Source organism: Danio rerio, chromosome 4 (assembly GCF_052040795.2).
Source record: "Danio rerio strain M-AB ecotype USA chromosome 4, GRCz13ab, whole genome shotgun sequence".
NCBI lineage: Eukaryota > Metazoa > Chordata > Actinopteri > Cypriniformes > Danionidae > Danio > Danio rerio.
Window position 1 is genome coordinate 79689129 of NC_141024.2, and position 18372 is coordinate 79707500.

At 38.8% G+C, this 18372-nt stretch overlaps 4 non-coding genes across 4 annotated transcripts; 1 reads left to right on the forward strand and 3 right to left on the reverse strand.

Moving 5' to 3' along the window:
• Positions 1–3831: 3831 nt before the first annotated feature.
• Positions 3832–3905, reverse strand: trnar-acg (transfer RNA arginine (anticodon ACG)). The gene has a single exon. It is a non-coding gene; the product is annotated as a tRNA-Arg (tRNA).
• Positions 3906–4203: 298 nt separating this feature from the next.
• Positions 4204–4275, forward strand: trnae-cuc (transfer RNA glutamic acid (anticodon CUC)). Its single transcript has one exon. It is a non-coding gene; the product is annotated as a tRNA-Glu (tRNA).
• An 84-nt stretch (positions 4276–4359) lies between these two features.
• trnay-gua (transfer RNA tyrosine (anticodon GUA)) lies at positions 4360–4446 on the reverse strand. Its single transcript is given in 2 exon segments — positions 4360–4395; positions 4410–4446. It is a non-coding gene; the product is annotated as a tRNA-Tyr (tRNA).
• An 88-nt stretch (positions 4447–4534) lies between these two features.
• On the reverse strand, positions 4535–4606 carry trnae-uuc (transfer RNA glutamic acid (anticodon UUC)). Its single transcript has one exon. It is a non-coding gene; the product is annotated as a tRNA-Glu (tRNA).
• Positions 4607–18372: the final 13766 nt, after the last annotated feature.

Sequence of the window (18372 nt, forward strand, 5' to 3'; positions counted from 1 at the left end):
GCACGGAAAGATGGTCTAGCAAATAAAGACATGAACAGTAGGGGGCAGTCATGTACTGTAACGCACTGTATTGAAGCCGGAGCATTCTTTACGCATCGTTATAACCTAGAACACTACTTCATACAGGGGCGTAGATGTAGGGTGGACGGTGGTGATGCTTAATATAAATAGTTAAGTTTTCTAATTCACCACTGAACAACAGCTGATTAAACATCTGTGTCCTTTGAAAAAAAGCAAGATGGAGCAAATTAAAAAATAAAAACGCAAAAAAAAAATGCATTTAGAAACAGCTGAGAGATCCCTCTTCCCTTCCTCACAATGGTTTGGTCCACTGCCCGCATCCCAGCTCATGCAAAGACTATAGAATATCTTAAAGGGACTTTGATCTCACCTACTCTATGCACACGGGTCAAGTGTGCGGCTGCCTAGTTAACCTCGAAAGCGATTCTCTTGGTTCTCAACGAGGGGTGCGGAGAGATAGGAATGGGGCACACATTGTATTAAGAGCCCCTTTTTCCTTCTGGAGAGAAAGTGCCCTTTTTCTGTTACTTTTTAAAATAATAATATAAGCCTATGCATATGTGAGTGTGTGTTCGATATGAGGGCAGCTTTCCCTGTATATATTAGTGCTGTCCATCGATTAAAAAAAATTAACTAATTAATCGCACCTTTTAAAAAAAATTTATCGCGATTAATCTCATTTAAAATACTGAAACTTGTAATTTTGCCTATTTAAATGTAAAATTAATGTAAACGCAAGACAAAAAATTATTTAAATTCAAAATATAATTGTTTAATAGAATTTTTGTTTAACTTGTAACACAGATTTCTTCATGCAAACAACATACCCACAATAAACCATCAAGATCCTGGCTTGACAGCCATATTTATTAAAGAAATTAAAACACAGGCATGTAAATGACATTTAAATTTCAAAACAATCAATGCCAATAAAGAAAACATTGATTTCCATGTTGGATTCTAAGTGGACTGCAAAAAAATGCCAAAATACAGGAATTGCAGATATGGAAAATTAAAAATTATAATAATAAACTATAGGATACAAACTGTTGCACTCATTGTAAAGTTTTATTGCTGAGTTGAGAACATTAGTTATAGAGTAGAAACAATTTTGCTTAATCCTCCTTCCTCCTACATTCATCCAGTTGCTAAGACTAGGAGTATCCCGCAAGTGCACAGAGACTCCCAAATGCCCGCAAATGAATGATAATTTCTTGCAAACCAGTCGTTAAATACATTGCACACCCCTCTCGCCCCTACTCAGATACGTCGCTCACTCCACCCCTGACACCCCTCAACGGGTCTGACACAGACAAACACACAGACAGACACACACAACGCGCTGCAGACGTTTTGGCCCCAACGGCCTTCCATACTGGAGCGACTCCCCTCAGATTCAACACGCATGATCAAGTTCATCAAATTTGCTTAAACTAAGCCTCCTAAAGTATTACTGTATTTCACAAGGATTCTGACACAACAACGCGAAGTATACGCTTTCGTTGCGTTTAATGAGGAAACACGCTAAACTTGGAGGGCTCATGCTGAAAGGCAGAGTAATGCCCTGTCTTTGACAGCTCGCGACTTCACCAGACGTACTGAGTACATTTACGTAAGACACCAATACTCCGATTTTAATATGATTAAGATAATACTCTTATTAATTTTACCGTGTAGCCTTAAAAGGAACCTTACCTTAAAGGAACACCGAGTCATGAAATGCGGATGATTTTGTTTCTGTTCGCCATGCGGTGTCAACTTACAACAGAAGTCGAAAGTTAAAAATGAAACACCCGAAATTGCATGAAATTCTGGATAACCTGTGATGTACCTAATTGTTTTATACTGGAACTTTCCTTCAAAAAGTGCTTCCTTGGTCTTATCCACATTTATTGCATGTTGAACACATGTCTACCACAACAGGAAGCAAAAAAACCTGCATGCGTTAATTGTGTTAATTTTTTTTAACGCGTTAATTATTTAAAATTAATCGCATGCGTTAACGCGTTAATTTTGGTAGCGCTAATTTTAAGTATTTATTTTTATCTTTTCTTTTAATGGTTTTTAATTGTGTTAGTTTTAATACAAGAGGTCTTTTGAATGTTGGAAAATTTGACAAGGTAAAGGAACTGTGCAAAGAACAAAACTTAATTTGTTTACAAGAGACTAATCGGAATAATGGCATGATGGAAGATTTAAAAAGGAGATGGAGGGGGCAAATATTTTATAACAATGGTGATGGAAGGATGGAAAGAGGGGTCGCTATTTTAGTCAAAGAAGATATAAAGAATGATGTGGAAGAAATATACAATGATAAAGAGGGAAAATGCCTTGCTATTAGAATGAGAGAAAATAATACAACATTATGTAACATTCATGCTCCAGTAGCAGAAAAGGAAAAGAAGGACTTTTTTAAACAATAAATGATCTAATGATTTTATGGGGAGAAACTATTTTAATTGGATATTTTAACACATTTTTTAATAGAACTGATTTAGCGGATGGCATGGTTTTTAGGAATAACACTGGGAGAAAAGAGTTGCAGAAACTAATGGCAGAGCACAAAGAAGTGGACATATGGAGAGTAAGGAATGAAGGAAAAAGAGAATATTCAAGAAGACATTTAGTAGCTGGTAACTTAAAGCAAAGTAGGATTGATTTTATTTTATGCAAGGAAAAACTGGGTGATTTTATAGAGTGTTTATTTTAAAGAAACAGCGCTAAGCGACCACAAGTTTTTATTAATGAAGATTGATTTTAATGAAACCGAAAGAGGAAAAGGGATATGGATTTTAAATACAGAAATTTTAAAAGGAGAACCTTATAGAAAGGCAATAGTGGACTTGATAAATACTGAAATACAAAATGAGTTGCATCATGAAGATAAAAGACTATGGTGGGATAACACAAAATATGAAATTAATAAGTATACGATTAAAATGAGTAAATCAATACAAAAAGCAAAAGCACATGAAGAAGTAGAGGTTAGAAAGGAATTAAAGGACAGTTTAAATCAAGAAAAAGTAAATATAGAGTGAATAGTATTCAACGTTACTGTAATGGTTATTCATTTAAACCAACTTGTTATAAAAATACTTAGTTTGCAATTGTTGTCCGAATTAATCTGCAACGAAATCTGTTATTACAGTACAAATCTTGAATGGTATAAGGGCTCTGATTGGCCATAGCGTTCATTGTAACTCGGAACATGATTGGCTGCCGTAACCAAGAATAGGGTGAATCTTGGTTTCAGCTCGGGACGTGATTGGCCAGCATGACCAAGAATTAAAAAAAATCTTGGTTCCAACTCAGAACGTGATTGGCCGGTGTAACCAAGAATAACCACAACTTACAGGTGACAGTATGCGCCACTGGCCCAGTCTGCACTGTGTGGCATATTTGCCGACGTATAACATAGACTGAAACATTGCTCACACTTGTCTGAGGTGGTCATTTTGACTGCAATCTTGTTTTAGGTTGGCACTTTGTTTTTGAATATTGTATGCTTTTCGAATGCGTATCTGTGCTGCAGTGGAACGCCTTAGCCTCACAGCAAACATTTTGGTTTACAAGCTGTCACTGCTGTCTTCCCAGGAGAGTGGCTGTACTGGTTTCTTCTGGAAGTCCTGAGGGATGTACGGGACCAAGACATGAGAGCGGTTGGGGCAGCCTTTGAACCCAGGAGAGCACCCCACAGGCTCTGTGCTGGCGGCCCCAGAAACTCGATTCACTACAGAGTAGAACCGAACAACTCCGGCAGGGGCAAACCGCGACCGCACTGCACTGAGAGCAACGCAAAAAAATCCTGGACGAGCCAGCCAGGAGTCGAACCTAGATATCTTCTGATCCGTAGTCAGACACGTTATCCATTGCGCCACTGGCCCAGTCTGCATTAGCAGTGCTCATTAGCATGCTCGTTGGAAAGAGGACACGGCTCGGTGAACATGGAGTTCCTTCAACGCATGCTGTGCTTTGTTGTCATGGCAAGTTGTGGTGCCGATAGGATGCTCTTACACCGAGCATGTGACAGTCCCTCCCAAGAAGAACTGTGATCCAGGCTCTGAAACTTTCTCTTCTCCAGGAGGAGGTTGCAAACGTTAGAGTTATTTTTGTCAGAGCAGCTGCAGCACACCTGGGTGGAGGCCCACAGCTAGACTTGAGGCCAACCTTTCACGCAGATCTTCCCTGGTGGTCTAGTGGTTATGATTCGGCGCTCTCACCGCCGCGGCCCGGGTTCGATTCCCGTTCAGGGAACATCCTTTTCACCTCCATGCTGAACTTTGAGGAGTGGTTAACTGACTTGGCGAAGGCAAGAAAGCGGCTCGAGCGCAAAAGATGTCCTTCGAGCCGGAGTCGAACCAGCGACCTAAGGATTGCCATCATCCCACCTACAGTCCTCCGCTCTACCAACTGAGCTATCGAAGGCTTACGGGGCAGTTCCACAACCACATCCTATAATGTAGCTGCAGTCCGACCGCTGGCCAAAAAGGACAGAAGCAAAAGCACTCAAGCCTTCCCATACCGGGAGTCGAACCCGGGCCACCTGGGTGAAAACCAGGAATCCTAACCGCTAGACCATATGGGAACTGCCACTCTTGAAACCCAGTCTTGGCACAAACTCCAGTTCATTCTGATCGCTGGCACGTCCCTGCTCCGCTTGCACAAGTGCCACTCATACCGTTACGCACTCTCTCATACACAGTTTCTTGGTTTCCGTAACCGAGAATCTTCTGATCCGTAGTCATAAGCGCTAACCTTTGTGCCACCGTCACTCTGTTCAGCACCTTGTTAGCACATTGCTTGAAGCAAGGACAAGGCTCTGTCAACCCGGAGTTCCTTCACCACACATTCTGCTTTGTTTTTATGGCAAGAGGTTGTGTGGATGGGATGCTCTTACAGGATTCCTGACAGTCCCTCCATAGAAGACCTGAGATCCAGGGTCGGAGACTCTCTCCTCTCCAAGAGTAGGTTAAAAGCAATGGTTTCTTTTGTGTCTGTGTGTCAGAGCCCTTAGGTGTTGCTGCAGCTCAGAGACCTACAAGTGGAGGAGATTACACTGCAAGTCGGCTGGATGACCTCTAAGTGGTAGGCACTTATGCCGCACGTAGGCTGGGTTTGCGATTGATGTAGCTGTAGTAGACATTCATAAAAATAAAAAAATATATAACTGCTTACTCTGAGGTTGTGTTTAGGGTTGGGGTAGGAGTAAAATTGAATAAAACACAGCAGGTTACCGTGAGGTTGGGCCTAGGGCTGGGGTAGGTGTGATTTTAATAAACTGCGATAGGTTGTATTCTGTGCCATGTACGAGACATTGAATCAATGAAACCCACATGGAGGTTTGTTACTGTGAGGTTGGGTTAAGAGTTGGGGTAGGTTGGGAGGTTGATAAAACACAGCAGGAAACTGGGAGGTTGGTTTAAGGATTGGGGTAGGTTTGACATTCAAACATAACTGGTTGGACGCAGTGTCTTGTACCAGACATTAAATGAATGAAAACTCCAGGAGGTTTTTACAGCCCACTTGGGGCTGACCAGGTCGTTTGGAGCAGGCTCCGATTTCTATTTATACCTTTCTCAGTCAGGTAACTTCCTTTTCAGTAGTATGAGCACTGTGTGGCATATTTGCCGATGTATAACAGAGACTGAAACATTGCTCACACTTGTCTGAGGTGGTCATTTTGACTGCAATCTTGTTTTAGGTTGGCACTTTGTTTTTGAATATTGTATGCTTTTCGAATGTGTATCTGTGCTGCAGTAGAACGCCTTAGCCTCACAGCAAACATTTTGGTCTACAAGCTGTCACTGCTGTCTTCCCAGGAGAGTGGCTGTACTGGTTTCTTCTGGAAGTCCTGAGGGATGTACGGGACCAAGATATGAGAACAGTTGGGGCAGACTTTGAACCCAGGGGAGCACCCCACAGGCTCTGTGCTGGCAGCCCCAGAAACTTGATCCACTCCAAAGTAGAACCAAACAACTCTGGCAGGGGCAAACTGCAACTGCAGTGCACTGACTGAGAGCAATGCAATAAATCCTGATCGAGCCAGCCAAAAGTCGAATCTAGAATCTTCTGATCAGTCAGACACGTTATCCATTGCGCCACTGGCACACACTGTTCAAGTAGGGCTCATTAGCATGCTGTTTGGAAAGAGGACATGGACCGGTAAACATGGAGTTCCTTCAACGCATGCTGTGCTTTGTTGTCATGGCAAGTTGTGGTGCCGATAGGATGCTTTTACACAGAGCATGTGACAGTCCCTCCGTAGAAGAACTGTGAACCAGGCTCTGAGACTTTCTCTTCTCCAGGAGGAGGTTGCAAACGTTAGAGTTATTTTTGTCAGAGCAGCTGCAGCACACCTGGGTGGAGGCCCACAGCTAGGCTAGAGGGCAACCTTTAGCCAGGCCTTCCCTGGTGGTCTTGTGTTTAGGACTTAGTGCTCTTACCGCTGTGGCCTGGGTTCAATTCCTTGTCAGGGAGCTTCCTTTTCACCTCCATGGTAAACTTCGAGCAGTGTTGCCGAAGATCTCTTCACGAAAGCAGCTCTGAATGCAAAAGATGTCCTTCGAGCCGCACTGTAAGACGTAATAAGACACACTCTGGCACAGACATCCAGTCTGCACGCTGGAATACACACTATTATCTCATGGTTAAGACGCAGCTTCAAAAATTAGTTTCAAACCGGAAGTACAAATTTGCTTGAAATAACGCAAAAACAACCAATTTACACTTTTTTGTGAAATATTTGTGTCCTAATAGTGTTTTTAGCAGTGTGGGACACATATACGACTATCAACAGCTCAAAAAATGTGTTTTGGAGTTTCGTGACCCTTTAAGGTACAAATGGTAGAGAAAATACACAGATGAAAATCTTACTTTGTTTTTCTTTTAACTAAGTATATTTTTATATGTTTTGTTGTTTTGTCTCAAATTATTTTATGTAGGACACAAATGCCTCAAATGCAGCTTTAACATCATTGGAATAAATTCCAATGAGAAGCACTTTAGCAGCATCTAGAACAGCAGCCTGTAAGTACATTTAAGATTTGTTTCAGTTGTTGTGTATGGTTTGAGGACTTGTTTCCAGCTGTTTGTGTAAAGTTGTAGGACATTTAAACTTGCTTTCAGTTGTGTATAATACTAGAAGTTGTTTAGCCACTGTTTCCTTGGTTACTATAAGAGCTTGTGTAGCGAACGCAGACGCGGTTCGCGTCGTCCGCCTCAGTTTCGGCCCTTGTTTTGACTCGGGAGGCGTGTCCAAACGCCAGGTAACCACTATATAGTGAGCACGGTAGCATTAGTCGGCAGGAGAAGCACTTTAGCAGCATCTAGAACAGCAGCCTGTAAGTACATTTAAGATTTGTTTAAGATTTGTTTCAGTTGTTGTGTATGGTTTGAGGACTTGCTTCCAGCTGTTTGTGTAAAGTTGTAGGACATTTAAACTTGCTTTCAGTTGTGTATAATACTAGAAGTTGTTTAGCCACTGTTTAGCTTTCAGTTGTGTATAATACTAGAAGTTGTTTAGCCACAGCCCACAGTTTGGTCTAGCGACATTGTATATGTTTTTGGTATAGACATGTTTCTTTGGAAATTTGTGCAGTAATACTGTACACTCAAGTACATGAAGGTGAGCTTTAGCAAACAGCATAATACATTCAAAACTATTGTATAAAAATAGCATATCTTATAAAAAAAAGCATATCTTAATTAAGATATAAATTGGATCTCATTGAAATACTGTAGAAATTATCCAAAAGGATTTTTATGTATCGTACTATAAAACAATCCTATAGGAATGGTTCCAAAATATGATCAAAATTCTAATTGAATTCCTTCAAAGAAATCCTATAAGATGCTACTTTTTTGTCTGTTTGGCAGTGCCACAAAAAAATTCTGTGAAACCGGTCCAATCTACTTTTTGTTCATGTTGTTTTTTGTTATGTGCGTCAGCAACTCCCTGGATGCGTATTACAGTTCACAGGCAGTAAAACGGCCCAGTGGCCTAAAGGATAAGGCCCCAGTCTTCGAAGCTGGGGATTGTGGGTTCAAGTCCCACCTGGGTTGTCTTTGATGCAGATCTTATTAAGTTGGCTGTGCAGCACAATCCAGTGTGACCTTCAAAAAGCTAGGTTCATACCCTTAGGTCAAAAAGACATGACAATGGAAAACTCTTTAGAGAATATGTTTTGTCATTAGGTGTACACACCAGATTGTCTGAATGCAATATGGTATAGGGATCCTAAAGTGCTGTTTTCTGAGTTATAAGAACTTCCTGAGCCATACAATAGATATGGCAAACGCTAGTATTGGCCCAGTGGCCTAATGGATAAGGAATCAGCCTTCAAAGCTAGGGATTGTGGGTTTAAGTCCCATTTGGGTTGTGTTTGTTGGGTTACATATAAATTGTATGGAAAAAATCCTGACATGTCTCCTCAAAGCTTATGCGTGATGATCTGAGGTCAATAGTTCGCTTCAAATTCTCAGACTTGCTGCACACTTCAATTAAGATTCATCCAATCTTGCGTGAATTATCCAATCACGTTACGCTCTGGTAATGGAGATCTTGACTTCAAGTACCCGGTGGCTTTCAAATAATGGTCTCATGTTAGGTGGATGATGATTAAATGCAAACAAGAAAATAGCTGCAGAAAGGTTGTGATTTCATATTAATGAGAGTGGCCTCGTCTGGAATTTGAAACTCAAGACCAGTCTCAAACCATACCCCAGGACCAATGAGACACGAATGTGGATGATTACACAAAGAAAATGTTTGTTCATTAGTTGCAAACATAGAGATCCCAAAATGCAGTTTTCCATGCGTTGGCATCTTGTTGAGGGCATACAAGAGCTCCATGACAAAAACTTGGTAACATGGCCCAGTGGCCTAAAGGATAAGGCATCAGCCTCTTGAGTTGGGCGTTGTGGGTTCAAGTCCCATCTGGGTTGTCTTTGAAGGTCTCACTTCAAGTTGGGAGCAATGTTTGTTGGATGAAACACAGTAGCTGTGAAAACCTTCTAGAGATGTGTTTGTGTGTCATTAACTTCCTTCGTTGTCATCCTTATTACAACCATCCATAAACAAATCTAACAACTGAATCATTGCCGCTACTTTCTTTCAAATCAACTCAATTTTATTGTCACATCATCAGCAGCACGTGTGCTATGATGAGTGAAAAGCTTAGGTGCTGGCTCCAGACAGCACAAAATACAGAGTAATACAGTGCAAATACAACGACAGTACAAAATACAGACAGTGCAAATGAAATGACAGTGCAAAATACAAACAGTGCAAATACAACGACAATGTGAAATTGACAGCGATGTGTACAATGAATAGATGTCCACATAGTTGTAGGCAGTATTGTTTCAAGTATGGATTTTTTAAAGTGCAGTGCATGCTACATAATAATGGTGTGCAGTGAGGGTATGGTAGAATGGGTTTGTGGTGTGTTAAGTGTTCATCAGCCTGATAGTCGGAGGGAAGAAACTTTCCTTCAGCCAGCTGGTACGTGACTGGATGCGGCAGAACCATCTGCCTGAGGGTAGCAAACGATTTTGTCAGTATAATTGTACATGTTCGACTAATTTAGATTAGAAGTAGATTGTGGGTTCAAGTCCCACCTGGGTTGTCTTTGATGCAGTTCCTTTTAAGTATCTGTGCAGCGCAATCCAGTGTGACCTTCAAAAAGCTAGGTTCATACCCTTAAGTCAAAAAACATGAAAATGGAAAATGGCTCTCAACTGAAATGGCTCTCAACTAACAAACTCATGTTAGGTGGATGATAATGAAATGCAAACAAGAAAATAGCTGCAGAAAGGTTGTGATTTCAAGTTAATGAGAGTGGCCTTGACTGGAATTTGAAACTCTCAAGACCAGTCGCACTATTCGCTAGAACCGTACACCAGGACCGATGAGACAGGAATATGAATGATTGCAGAAAGAAAATGTTTGTTCATTAGTTCTTATTTGACGGGATGCAAACTGGCATCGAGATCCTAAAGTGCAGTTTTCCATGCTGTGGCATATTGTCCCACCTCGGTCGGTCTTGAAGGTCTCACTTCAATTTGCTAGCAATGTTTGGTGGATGAAACACAGTAGCTGTGAAAACCTTCTTGAGATGTGTTTGCATGTCATTAACTTCCTTCATTGTCATCCATATTACCTGTTATGACTAAAAGGGTAACGAGATACCTAACGCAAATGGTCATTTTGAATCCTGCATGGTGCCTACAGAGAAGAGACTGCGTACAAACACAAAAATGGTGCTTACATTTAAGCTGGTGCGTTGTTCAAGATCCATAAACCAATCTAACAACCGAATCATTGCCACTGCTTTTTGTCTGTATAATTGTACAGGTTAGACTAATTTAGATCAGAAATCCACTAAATGTTCATTAACTAAAGTCACAGCAAAATGTGCTACAAGTAACATAGAAACACCAAAGCACCACTGGTTTTTTTGTGACAGACATAGGGCTCTTCCAGGATTTGAAACCCGGACCTCTCGCATCATAAGCGAGAATCATAACCCAGAATTATCGTTTTATATTATAATATAAAAGAAGGACTGCATATGTTGTGTGATTTAAGAACAATAAGATAGAGAGTGATGCAGTTTAGGGAAGAGATTGTGATACAGAGGAGGTTTAAGCCTCATAAAATTAATTGAGATCATATTGCATTTGAAAGACACAGACTGAAAAGAAGAATATACTAGTTAAACATTTTTCTGAATAATCTCTGTGTGTTTGAAGTGTTTTTAAGTATAAACTATAGGCAGAGAGGGGACTGAAATTCCTGACATGTCGACAGTCTGGAAGAAGGTCTGCTTCAGGAGTGGTAAGAATCTGTCTATTTTAAGAACAAAAGTTTCACAGGACAGATAGAAGCTAAAGAGTCAAGATATATTATAAGGTATTAAATAAATAGAAATATTATAAAGTAATGTAATAAGATAAATGAAATAAGGAAATCCCAATGATAGAATAAGATTTAATAAATAAAAAGTTTTAACAAAAATGCAACTAGAAGCTATACTAATGAATATTAAGAAATAAAAAATTGAAGCATAGAAATATCTACATATGGAGATTAATAGTTATATTGATCAGGAAATAAGTTTACTAAATCAGTATGAATAAAAATAGATAAGTTAATGATTTGAGTAAATAAAGAACTAGAGAAGAGTTAAACTTTAATGAATATTGATTAATTGAAGAGTTAATGATCAAATGTTTAAGAAAAAAAAAAGTTTAAAGAAAAATGAATTAGGAAAATCTAGGAGACAAAAATGCTAATTTTTGAAAAGGAAAAGAAGCATAGGAAAATGGAAAAAAAAAAAGATCCAAACATTGTTTAATAGAATAAAAAGAGAAGATGTTTAAAAATATATATTAAACAGATAAGATAAAAATTAGAAAAACCAGTGACATTTGGAAGAAACTAAGATTTGGCTTTAAAAGATAAAATTATGTTTAAGTGCAATAAAATATTGTTGTGGTTTACGTTGACTGTTTTCATCTGTTTTAAAGTCAGCTACAGGCTGTCATCTGAGCCAACAGCTATTTGTAGTAAAAGTAGTGAGTCAAATGTAAAGCATAGACACTGAGGAGACATTAAAGAACATCATAGTGAGTTCAAAAATTTTATAGTGAATATTTTATGTACTTAAAAAGTGATTGAGAATTACAAATTGCATTTCAGATAGGAAAAATGCTTAAAGTAAACAAACATGTGGAGTTAACATAGTACTATGAACTTGAAGCTATTGCAGTAAGGATTTTGAACAGTTACATTAGACATTAGGCCACCATATAGTACTGTTGAATTAAAACAGGTATGGAAATGTTAGAGAAATTAAAATAATGTAAGATGTAATAGTGAGGAAGCACTAGAATAAATTAGGAAAAATAAAAGAAGCACAATCTGAAGCCAAAGAAATTAATTAGAAGAACATTTAAGAAATAGAAAATTAAGCATGTTTACATAGAAATAGAAAATTAAGCATATTTACATATAATAAAAATGATTGATAATTAGAGAAAATAAGTCATTAAACAGCAAAAGGAAAAAATGATAAAAGGAGTCTTCATTTGATAAAGAAAAAAAAAAAGATTTATTAAGTCATGAGCTAAATTCTATATATATTAATTAAGAGGATATATGGATGAACTTTGGGGGACTGTAGTCTCGTACCTACCAGACATCTCTGAGTGTACTGGCAAATGGAAAGGTGTTTGAAAAACACAACGAGCAAAATGGCTGTTGACACTTGTGACATGCTACAGCAGTGATGCAGGCACTGCATACTCAGGATTTACTGAGGACTGAAAAAGCTACATTTTTTCAAAGACATTCAAAAGAGACACTAACAAGAGACTGATGAACTGATCAGAGAGAAAAAAACGCTCCACCAGAACTTTACATCAGCTGAGACAAAGAAAGAAGCCAGCCCAAAGAGAGAGGGGGAAACACTGTGCCCTGATATGAAGGAATTTCAGGACACCACAGAAGCACCAATCTGTGAGCTGGTTGTCTCAGGTTGCGAGGTGGGATAGTCTGACAGTCCACCTCAAAGTAGCTCCTATAGTCCAAATTAAGTTCAAGCATTACAGAAGGAAAATTAAGAACAAAAGTGTAGCTACCCATTCTTGTATCAAATCAGACTCCTGTCAATTTGAGAGAAATTATTATCATGCAAATTTTTAAGTAAGAAAAAGTGTTATAAGGAAATTCTACAGTGAAACTTTAAATGTGTAATGTTGAAATTATAAATTATGATGAATGTTAAAGAGCCCATATTATGGGTTTTTGAAAATTCCCCTCCATGTAGTGTGTAATACAGCTCTAAGTGAAGTGAAGTATCCAGCTAAGGCTTAAATCTGTAAGAATACAGTGTTTAAAACGGTTGATTCATCTATAAAAGAGTCGACTCATAGTGCTTCAAACGAGTCGCCTTGATACCGACTCATTAGGTGTTTCGCCATGACGTACGAACGAAACCAAGTTATTCACGTGCACGCGCAAACCCGGGAGATTTTAAACCTGAGGCCCCGCCCTCTGACGCAGAAACCCAGACACACACGCACACCCACAAACACACGCACACAAACATGCCGGTCGATTGAAGTAACACTGCAGATGGACATTATATTGAGTCTCTACCCAAAGATGAAACATCAGCATTATAACCAAGCAGTTGGAAACTTCTGGAAGCTACATGCTACAAAGAATACTTCATCTGAGTTTGTTAAAGGAAGGATCAGTAAAGAGTAACTGATGGACGTCAGGATGGGTTTCTTCCATTTCTCAAGTGTAAGTACGTGCGGTTAAAGTTGTTGCCTCGTTTACTCTAGCTTGCAAATGTATTTAGTTGTGATTTGTTACTTGTAACGGCGTGTACTGTATCAGGTTAACTGGATATATTATCTTATCGCGTGCAAAGTCACGTTAAAAACGCGACGCGTGCTGTTTGTTTATGGAGCTCCGTGCAAAGGTTCTGCTCCCGCGATTTATTCGGAAATTTATTCCCGCGCCGCAGAAATCTGGCGCGGGGACAGCCGCGGGAATAAATTTCCGAATAAATCGCGGGAGCGGTCGGTAACGGGTTTAATTTGGGACGGGAGCGGGCTGTCTAGCAATATCACGGATATTGCTATGCGAATTAGAAAGAGAGAGTCTGCGTGGTGCTTGTGTGTGTGTTAGTGCGCACGCGCGCGTATGAGAGAGAGAGAGAGAGAGAGAGAGAGAGAGAGTCTGTACGTAGCGACGCTGCACGACGCTGCACTGCTTTGGCAATACGAATGTACAGCTATTTGTCATGCCAATAAAGCACCTAAAATGTGAAATGTGAAATGTGAGAGAGAGAGAGAGAGCGAACGAACGAACGAACGAGCTTTGTGTGCTTTGTGCTGTGTGTATACAGACAGCTTGGCTGTCTGGACTGTATACTGGGTGATTTTTGGTTGTGTTCTCCGCTCTAGCGGGACCGGGCGCGGCGGGCAGAAAACGGAGCGGGTTCTCAGGCTAAAACCTGGCGGGTGCGGGCGGAAGCGGGAGCGTTGTCATCCGGAGGTGTGTGTGTGTTTTTGTGTGTGTGTGGTATGGTACACAGTACACGACTGTCTCCTTCGTTCGGTTATCCGTGGCACTATCCACTCGCCATAGTGTGGCAGCTAAAATCCACGTCTACACTATCGAGCGTGTATGAACTGTGATTACTTTTTAAATTGCTGATTAGCTATTGGCCATTTCCCTCTCTGACTGAAGGCAGTCGACCAATCGCGACAGACTGTCATCGGTCCAATCAGCGCAGATTAGCTTCGCACTGAGGAGGGGTTTGGGAACAAATGAATCACTGGACGATTCATACAGGAGTCGCTGGGATAATTAGCTAAAAATAAATGCAGATTATAAGACCATGAAAGTGTTTTTTGACCTTGCATGCATATTAGACTGTTGTTGGAGACCCTTACAACCAGGATATGACCCTATTTCATGTATAATATGGGCTCTTTAAATAATTTAGGTTTAAGTTTTAATAGGTTTAATCATAAAGGTCCTTAAACATAGAAGGATAAATTACAATGCAGGAGACTAACTAAAGAAAAAGAAAAAGCTTTTGATAAGGCAATAATATCTAAGCATAATCTTATTGTGAATGACCTAAATCAAGATTGGATATTGAAAACTGGAAAAATTCAAATCTAGAAAAATTATTTATAGTTAAAGGAAAGATTGAAATAACAATTTGAAATAAATTCACAGGACATAAGGTCAAAAAGTAACAGTTCTAAATTACTATAAGAAAAATTGAAAGAGAAAAGTGTTTAAGAAAAAGATAATGTTTTACATGAAAACATATGTGAAGAATAATTAGAAGAAAATATTAAGGAATAATAGTTAAAACAGAGCAAAAAGGAACCTACAAAACATACAGTAAGTTTTAGTCAGCTGATAAAAAAGTGCATCAAAATTGTATAAACAACTAGTTTGAGGGGAATGCCTTAGGAAATAATTGTCAGCCAAAAGAAAATTACTCAAAGACAAAAAAGGAATTAATATATAGATCAGAAGATAAATTAGTAAAGGAAAGAAGTGTCAAATTCCAACTAAATGGTTGTCATTACAGGACTGAGATGCAGATAAAATCAGCCAGCAAAGTGAGGGTTAAAATTAAATCAGATGTAGATCTGCCCAGAAAGAAAAACACTAGATGCTGAAAAAGGTATAAAACTCCATTGAAAAGTGTAAAAATAGGAGCATTAATAGAAACATTTACTGTAATATACAATCTGTCCTAGACATTTCTATTTAAATTTAAATTTAAGAGTAATAAATTATAAGTAACTAATAATATTTAATTGAAGTTAATTTGATAATTAAAATAAATGGTTAATCAAGACAGATAAAAGAGGCTTGATTTTGATAATATGATTTAAGAGCAATCAATAGGAGAAGATTTTCCAGCTGAAGTTCATATTGTATGTGGAGATATGTTCTTTTGGATGGTAAATATATTAAGTGCTTAGTTTCTATTGAGTTAATTTTAGGTAACTACCAGAGGAGGGTAGAAACTTGTTTGTACTTGTGTAGGCTGATGACTAGCAAATACTGTATACACCAGAATGCATAAAGGGTTAAAATTAGGGAGAAGATCTTAGGATGGATACTGTCACAATATGTGGGTGATTGAATTATCTACAGCTTTACAAAGATCTAGTTCAATTAAAAGACTTGACTGGAGACCAGTGCTCCAAACAGTGAGAGATGATGACTGTTTTTGGTGGTGACTGGATAGAGAATTATTCCGTAAACAAGCACAGTTGAGAAACTTTGATGAGTAGATGATTGGAGATGGTACCAGAAGCAAATTATGAAGCAGGAACAGTTATTCATTTGTGACGAAAGAAGTACTTCCAAGGATTTGAAACACCAGCAGAAATAAGTTCATAAAAGGTTTGCATTCATAAAGTAATTAAAATCAAAGTTAATAAGTGATCAATAAATAAAAACATCTAAAGGAGTATGAAAAATTATGAATAAAGCAAAAGAGAGAGTAATTGTATTATGCTCAATTACCAGAAATGGCTGAAAGAGATGAAGATGATCCATCAAGGCCAAAGCTTGATGAAAATAATAAACTTAATGGGATTAATTTGCTAACAAGTGCATTGGTGAATGATGGCATGGAAACTGACAGAAACAGGCATCTAACACCGCATCACATGAACTACTATTGGGTCGACCCTTGCAAGAAACCACATGAAACTTTGCATAAAACCTTGCATATAATCTCACTTATAACCTTGCACATAACCTCTTGGAATGGTTTGCAAAGATGTCTAATGCAGTAGGGACTTTTATGAAGAAACAATTAATTGCCATGTGCAAAGCGATATCTGTGCAGGAAACCAGAAAGGAGCCATGTGAGAGAGTAGTGATACAAGGTCCAATTGGTCCATCTGATCAAGTCTATCTGAGGATGCTCTGGAGAGCTCAGGAGAAAAGGACCATATCTGGATGAGGGCAAATCCAACAGCTGCCAAAGTGGATGCCATTAATGGGGTACCAATGCCTCAAAGGAGCGAAAGGAAACAACTCCAGCAAGGGAAAGCTGACCGGAAACAGAGGAGCCTGAATATTCTAAAGCTCTAAACTACGAAGTGCAACTTGTGGAAGGAGAAGTTTATCAGAACAAAGTAAAGAGTGATTCTGATAATATGCCTGAATACCACATACAGCAGTGCCACAAGTCAAGGGATGATAATTGCACAACTGCAGATTTCAAAACTCAGACTCTTAACCACACATCTCCATCAACATCTATTAAAGTCAAGTGAAGATGCTGGTAGCTTAGAAGAAGAGAAACAAGGATAACCAAAGATCAAGATCAACATTTGATGCTTTTTATGTTTGCATATTGAATTTGTTTGCATATTGCTTTTATGGTACCTATATATAATATCACTTCAGTATATTCTACATGAGTGTGAAAACCAGCAGCTAGGACTGAACCAACTGAATACTTATGCTTAAAACATTGTTGTCTTTGATGTGTTAAGAGAAAAACAGAGTACAGTCTTTTACTTCCTTCAAATCAAAAGAGAGGGGAGATGTTTGGCTGGACTTCTGTCAAAGTACAGTGGCATAATCTAGTCAATTGATAACAGCTATGTGGCTTATATCAGTCACTAGATAGAGGTAATTAAGAGAAATGGATTATGAAATTGCACTTTGAGTTAAAAGACAATAATATTAAGACTAAAGTCTTAAGAGGAGGGATTAAAGAAGATTTCTATTCTCTCAGTGTGAAGTATTTTCTAAGTGTAAAGCAGTTAATTTTCTCTTCTCAAAATGTATGTAGTGTTTGCAGCAAACATGCCAGCATGTGTTAAAAATACTGTGTAATATGAGTATGCCTGCACAGGAGCAACACTAGGAGAAGGCTACTGAATGGCTGATTGTGTAGAATACCTGAATATGTAAAGCACTGATTATATATGTTAAATACTTGTATGAAGCTATATGTGGCAGAAGTTAGAATGAGTAACGTATTATCAAGTTATTATCCTATCATAACAATGTATGTAAACCCTTAGTTCCTTTGCATAAGTTGTATTTATACTTTGCTGACATAGACCTGTAACATCTCTGTTGACATGAGCTGGTGGGCTGAGAGCCAAGAATAGCAGGACCCCTTAGACTAGAAAAGCTATTCAAAAGTGGTCAAGCGTTAAAAAGAGACACAAAGGGGCAGGCCCGGATTGGCTAATCGGGAGGACCGGGAGAATTCCCGGTGGGCCGGTCCGTTTTTTGGCCGTGAGGGCCGGTGTCCCTAGCTCCAGAATCTGTTGCTCTCAGCAGTCACACTTTTTAAATTAATTTATTTACTTACTTGACTACAGTCTTCTTATTCATTATTTTACCGCAGCTCTGCTCCTTTTATATATAACCAGCCTACAGGTTAATGATGATATTACTCTGGTTAGTGCTGGTTAGCACGTTAGAATACGACGCCGCCGACCCGGGTTTGATTCTCGTATGAGTATGTTTTTTTTTTTTGTTTAATTATAGTTTTATTGTTAAGACATATAATACTGTTAGGGTTTTTGAACATTTAAAGTTCTAAAGCAGCTGTTTTCTCAAAAAAAAAAAAAAAAGACGTAATAGTGTAATTAGAAACTGAACGGAAAATGACCTTATTTTAATATAGTCAATGGTGAACTGAGGTGGGCCGGTCTAAGGCTTGAAACTCCAGGGCTGAAAAAGAGTCCCACTCCGGCCCTGCAAAGGGGTGTGTCATAATTACCTGTATAAAGATTATGGAGAACACAGATACTTTAGAAGGTGTC